The sequence below is a fragment of the Molothrus ater genome, chromosome 4 (genome assembly GCF_012460135.2).
Source record: "Molothrus ater isolate BHLD 08-10-18 breed brown headed cowbird chromosome 4, BPBGC_Mater_1.1, whole genome shotgun sequence".
Taxonomy (NCBI): domain Eukaryota; kingdom Metazoa; phylum Chordata; class Aves; order Passeriformes; family Icteridae; genus Molothrus; species Molothrus ater.
Window position 1 is genome coordinate 16794898 of NC_050481.2, and position 7161 is coordinate 16802058.

Sequence of the window (7161 nt, forward strand, 5' to 3'; positions counted from 1 at the left end):
TTTTGATCTAGGTTATAGGTTTCTAAGCAGTGTTACAGGTGTTCTTGTGTAAGTGAACTTATAGCAGTGTATTTGGCACCTTTGTGTCTTGACTCAAGGTTGCAAAGAAGTTTTAAAAGAAAGAACACATTCAAAGGTAAACAGGAATGAAATAAATAAAAAAACCCAACCCTCAGTAGGGTGAAAAGCAGCTGTGCTGGGCTGTCCTGTGCTTTCTGTGATGCACTGCTCAGCAAGGAAAAGAAAAAGCAGTCTCTGTACTTCAGGGCCAAACCAGCAGATAGGAGGTAATGCTTGAGGAATTCAGGAGCTGGCCTTGCATGTGCTTTCCCTGAGTGTTTTTGGGAGTTCTTGACATGGAGCAGGAGTGGGGGCATGCACTGGCACTTGTGAAGGACAGGCAGATGTTCCATATTTTGGGAAGCTGCTGTTTCTGGCAGTGACAACTGGTGAGACTGATGTTGGTGCAGGGTTGTGGGCAAAATCACTGCTGTAAATTAGAAGCTCATAAGTTGGGAACAAGAGCAGCAGGATGTGAGAGTAATTAGCTGGGAATATCTCCTGTGAAAGCCAAGGAATGCTTAATGACACAAACCTTCATCAGACTTGCATCCATGTCAAAGAGAATGCCAAATGAGAAGGGACTCAGCAAGGCACATATGCCAGGGACAGGACTGAAGAGTTTATTTAATGGGAAGAAATTAAATAAACTGTGCTTGTTCCCCTTGTGAAGAGCACAAGGGAATCAGGTTGATTGGAACTAGAGAGCAGTGTCACATGAGAACAAATATGACATGAACTGGCCAGGTGTGGGTTTGGTCTGGAAACTGAAGTGGTCATAAATGAGACCACCAGATAAGAGGGAAATGAGGAGGATTTTGAGGTGATGGTATCCTAAGAGTACCCTGATGCTGCACCATGGCCTGGACACTGTCAGCAATGGAGTCATCTCCTCTCCTTGCTGAAAAAAAATGCTATCTTCCACCTCAGTCACTGTCAGGAGCTCAGGAAAACTGCACTGCCCAAGTGCATAACAGGAGTGGATGCAAAAATCTGCTGCTTCTCTCCTGAGGGCAGCTGAGATGAATTATCGGTTGTGCTGCCGTCTGTTCATATCTTCAAGGAATGCCAAGCAATTAACCACCCATCTGATGGGATAAATGCAAATGGCCATCTTCATTTACAGAAGGCAATGAAGCCCTGCCAAGTTAGGCTGGTAAAATTATTTGGCCCCAAATAGCCTAATTTTGATCTCACTGAGTGAGAAGAGATTTATACCTTTGTAACACCAACCAAGGCTGCAGAATTGTAAGAAGGGATGGAAGGAAATTCAAGGATGTATTCTGAGCAGCATAGGTGTTGTCTGATGGCAGCTGACATGAGGAGGCACCTTGCTACTTCAGTAGCCACCGTCCAAGCAAAAGGGCCAGCAGGAAAGGGCAGAGTTAATGCAGTTGTGTCCTGTTTGCTGGAAGCAGGTGGGTATGTGAGGGCAGCAGTACTGCAGAGAGGCCTGGCGGCAGGCAGGACATCCAAGTTAAGCACTTGAGTGAAAGCCTTTCTGTGCCTGTAAAGCTCTGCAATGGATTTACTTTGGTTTTGCTGGCAGAGGTCTGAGGTCAGCATTAGGCATGAATGTTGGAGATTGTCTTTAGTTGCTGCTAAAGACAGCAACTAAAGACAATCCTGTGCACAGTGCACATCAGATCTTTCCTGTGTAGCACCTTCCAGATCACACACAGTTCCCAAACATGAAGATTGGTAATGTGGGTTATAGTAAAATGCAGGGAGCCCCCAAAGCAGGGAATGATTGGCATCTGACTCCATTGATTCAGAATGCTGAATAATTGCTTTATTAAAACTATACTATATTACATTATACTATACTATACAAAGATACATACTAAAGGAAAACTTGTGACTGTCTCCCAACAGTCAGGACACAGCTTTGAGTGATTGGTTAATTAATATAAACAACCATCACCAGAATCCAATTACCAAATCCCCTCAGGTAAACAATCTTCCTAACACATTCCACATGTGCAAAAACAACAGGAGCAGCAAGTAGAGATAAGAATTGTTTTCTCCTCTTCTCTCTGTGCTTCTCCAGGAAAAAACTCAGGAGAGAGAATTATCTGTCTCTCTCTGTTCAGAGAATGTGAGTGCCACAGTGGGTTTGCTGCATAGTAACTGTGTGTCACTCAGCCTTGAACAAGGGCCAAGGCCATTGCCAGAGGATACTGAGGTATGTAATAAATACTGTACTGATACCAGGAACAGTGTCAGCATGTCCAGCCTTAAATGGGTAATCTCCCAGCCTTGACTTGCTGTGTGCTGGGTTGATTGTTCCCATGTTTCCTCTGGAGATCCTGTAGATCAAACAGATAACAGCACCAAATGGCCAGTCAGTGTGGATACATTTAATGTAATCCTCACCCAAAAGAGGCTGAACTGATTAAAATTCTTCTGAGCTTTAGAGCTGCAAGTTATCCAGAAGAGCATCTAATTATGAGGGATTTATTAAGAAGCAGTAAAAAGGCAGCTGCAGCTGACCTCACCCAAGAACTCCATGCCTGCCTGGACTGCACACAGAAGGCTTCTTGATAAAATTGCACAAATTCTTTGCCAGGTAGAGAAGAAGCACTTCAATCCACAAACATTGATCACATATTCCTTGTCCCTCTGATGTTTAAGGCTTTGTTTCCTTCTTCACTTAAAATGTTCATTTGAACAATGCTTTGGGATCATGATTTTTCATGGCAAGAGAAAAGAAAAAGAAAAAAAAAAGGCCACTGTTGACAACATACTAAATAGCTCTGCACTGAAATGTGATGGTAGCAGGCAGGACTCAGTGCCATTAAAATAGAGTCAATGTTCACATGAACCATTCACCACCTTTCATCATCACTGTCCTCTTTCTTTCTTCTGGGCAGAGAATTCTAGAAGAATGCTTAAAATATATCAAAACCAATCTTGGGTTTAATTATATGCTCTCTGCTGACTCAGTTGCCTCAGGAGGTGTAGTTAGTAATTAATAACCACAGACTAATGTGTTAATCTCAGCAGACTAATGTGCTTTGTAGCAATATCACTCATTAAGCCACGCTCTGCTGGGTCCAGGCCCATCAGGAGTCAAGGCCAGGGGTGCACAGAGACCCACTTGGGATGGGGTAAGCTGGTGTGTGCCTGCCTCCCCTGCCACACCACTCTCAAACCCTGGCAAAAGCCTCTCTCTGACCTCCCTTGGGTGGCTTTCTAAGGCAGGAAATAGTCAGGTCAAATAACTGCTGGACAAGGACAAAGAAAATCTGGAGCTATGCAACATTAGGGGTCGGGTTTTGCTGTTCCTGAAACCTTTGTGATAAAATTGTGAAGATACAAAGACCTTCAGGCCCTTCTCAGTCTCAGCTCCAGAGGAGCATCCCAGCCTGGCTCACCCCAGCGAGGCAGAGAGCCTCTAGGCCTGGTGTTACCTGGCAGTAAGGGTTTTTGGTGGCACAGGCATCCACCTGAGCAGCTGCTGCTGCCCACACAGGCACTGACACACAGAGCACAGCAGGCAGGGGCCATGCACAGCTCTGAGTGGATTCCCTGCAGAGTGAGGAAAGAAAACAGGCTTTGTCTAAGGAGCAACACCTAACTCCAGCAACAGGGCTGAACCCTGAACCCCTGCAGGTCCATGAGGTTTTCTGCTGGAACAGGAAGCTCCACAAGATGTAGATCTTTGTTCTCACATTGGTTGTGGGACACTCAGCTGTGCTGGCAGAGTGACCTATAACCTCCTTGCTCCCAGCAGCACAGAAGTATCGTTGTGCCCAGAGACAGCTGTCCCCATCATCAGGGGGAATGTGCCAGTGAGGTATTCCCAGGCTGGTGTCCAGGGCAGCCTTTCACACCTCAGTGCAGATGATGGATGAGCCCTCTGTCAGTGGTGAGGCTGAGAGGATGTGTGATCACTTGTGGGTGCACTGAAGCACTTCCAGAGCCTGTGCCAGTGTGTTCAGCAACCTGGTGCAGCATTTCAGGCACACTCAGTCCCGGGGGAATCACACTCCTGCCTGCTTCCTGAGAGTGGATTTGAGTCTGTAGTCCAGCCCTCCCACCCAGCAGTGAGATTTAAGCAAGACCTGTGTGAGGCAGACCACACAGTGAGATCATGTGAAGCCAGTGCACAAGACAGGAACAAGAACCATGAACAGGTCCCCTGGCCCACAGCTCAGTGCCAGGTGCCCCTTTTACCTGCACAGAAAAGGCATTGTTGCAGCAGGGGAGGCCAAACTCAGGCATGACAACAGAAAGTCCAGCTGGAATTGCCAGCAAAGGCAAGATGGAGGCTTGCAGGTGAAGGCTGTCACCTTCCTCTCAAAACACTGCCTTGAGTTCTCCTTTTCAGCTTGTCTACATTCACCATTGGGTACAGCAGACAAAACCAAGTTGTTTCCAAATCTCTGAACTACACTCAAGCTTTTTTTTTTTTTCCTTTTTTTCTTCCAGACTTGCACATCCTTCGCTTTTAAAAATATGAACTCAGGAATGTTTACTGAGAAAATCTCCTTTTAACTCTGTTGCTGTTTTGGTTGCAACTCCCCAGGTTTTTTTTTTTTCTCTAGGCAATTCTGGCTCATGGAATGTTTTCCAATATTATTTTTTTACCAAGGGAAAGTAGGATTTAGATTTGCAAAATCTTTCCTTTGCATTTCTGGGTACTAGTAAGACCTTAATCTGAAAGTCCAGACCTATCTCTGCAACATGTAGTCCTGACATTATGATTTGTGTAGCCAGGTGCCTTTATTTAAGAGAGTAGATGTTTTCACAGCATCATGTCCTAAATTTGCTGCTGCCCACAGCCACTGCAATGATCCTGGGACAAATGCTGATGTTGTCACTGAGTTGCCACTGCCCAAGCAGTGATTTCTGGGAGCAGGGAGGGGAGCAGTGATGGGCTCCATGCATGAGCAATGACACTGTGCAAGGACATTCTCAAAGGGGGTACTTAGGTCTGCCTTGGGCTTCCTCTGCTCCTCCATGAGAACCAGCAACTCCACGAGCATTAGGGACTGCTCTGGAGCCATCTGGGCTGGGTACCACACGATATCCTCTCACAGACACATTTTATGAAAAATCCTTTCCTGAGAGGCCTCAGGAACAAAATGTAAACAATAATTATCTGCTGCTGTGGAATGCAACAGGTGGATCTGTGATTGGTCTCATGTGGTTGTTTCTTATTAATGGCCAATCACAGTCAGCTGGCTCAGACTCTGAGAGTCACAAGCTTTTGTTATTCATTCCATTATTTTCTTTCCTTGCAAGCCTTGTGATGAAATCCTTTCTTCTATTCTTTTAGTATAGTTTTAATATATAATTTTCTTTTAATATAATATAATAAATAAGCCTTCTGAAACATGGAGTCAGATTCTTGTCTCTTCCCTCGTCCTGGGACCCCTGGGAACACTACCACAATATCCCCCTTACAGTTTTGCTGCTGCACTTGCCAAGCTTCCTCTGCACGCAGCCAGCTTCACTTGGAGAGGGACACGAGGACTTCTCCTTCACAGAAGTTACCCAACAGTGTCACCCTAAGCATCAGCACTCCCTACACCCAGAGGACCTTGGCCACAGCAGAGCATTTTTCATGTCATCTTTGTTCACCTGCTTTCCTGCATTGGCTACTCTGTAAGCAAACTGCTGGGAACTAGAGACAAATGTGGGATATGATGAAACTCACAGGATTATGTTCAAAGGCTCTCAGACGGAACCTTCACAGATGTGTTCCTCAGTGACTTGAACTAGCTGGAAATCTGGCAAAGCAATTTGTACGTGTTTGCTTCTTGCCAGGGTGGCAGGAATGTCTGTGGAAGGCAGCTAGGAGGCTTCAGTGCCACCTGCATCTGCATGAGAATACAAGACTGACATCTATCCTGTGCCATGCTTGAACAGTCTGCAAAAACAGGTCAGGATGAACAGTTACATCCTGCCTTTTCAGAGAGATCTGCTCCCTGGGTCACCGTGCTTCCTTGCTGCCTGGTAGCATTCCCATTTCATCCACCTTGAGCCCTGACATTCCTGCCTTAAACACTCAGGGCATCCTGTCTGTGGTGTGCAGAGGTGAGCTTGGGCTGCGCAGGTTCCTTCTGCATTCTTCCCCCACAATGACGAAAAAATCATTGAAGGATGGAGTCTTCTCTCCTGCCTGTCCCCAACATCAGAGTCCAAGCAGGAAGATGAGTGTCACCTATTAGATCGGTAGTTAGGAACACTTGAAATAAGACTGAGAATTGACCTTGGGCACCTGGAGGAGGTGAGGGCAGGAAAGCACAGCACAAGTTAAATCGCCTTCTTCTGTGGTCCTGGTGCAGCAAGTGAAGGACGTGGCAAGCTGTAAATCATGGAAAATCTGGTCCCTGCCAGGGCAGAGGGATGATCACGCTCCTGGCTGCTCCCTCCTTCCCTCCGGTCCTCCCAGGAGCATTCAGCACCAAACAAAATGCATCACAGGCAAGCATTTTATCTGGAATCAGTGCCTGGTTCCCACCCAATGCCTTAAACCCTCTGTATGTTGCCTGTGCAAGCTGTTCTTGCTCCGCGGCAGGCGAAGCATCCCGCTAGTGAGAGGGAGCTGCTTTCGCCGCCCGCTCCTCCGGGCCACCCTTGTGCCGCCGGTGAACTTGTTGTCATTGACGGCATCCCCGGTGCCCCGGGATCCCTTCCCTCCCGCACAGCTGGCAGCACACGGGGAGACACACCTCGTGTCCCCCGAAGCCACACCTGAGCGTTAAAGCAATGGTGGGACGGGGTAAGCACCAAGCGGGGCAGTCCCCTCGTTCGGGTGTGCGCTGCCGACAGCTCGCTGCCAGTCCGTGCGCTTGTGTTCGGTGCCCGCCTCGGCACTGCCAGGCAGGACACTTTACCCACCACTCTCCACCACCTGCTCCCGCTGGCGCCAGCGGCACCTTTTACTGTGTTGGCCCGACCTTCCAGAGCGCATCGCCACGGGAAGCTTTGTCTGAGGGAGCCGGGGAGCGGCGGGCGCGCTGCGGGCCGGGCCGCGGGGCCGCGCTGCGCGGGGCCGCGCCGGGGGGCGGCGGCGGGCGGAGCCGGAGCCGGGGCCGGAGCCGGGGCCGGGGCGGAGCGGGCGGCCCGGGGCCACCATTGGCTGTCGCT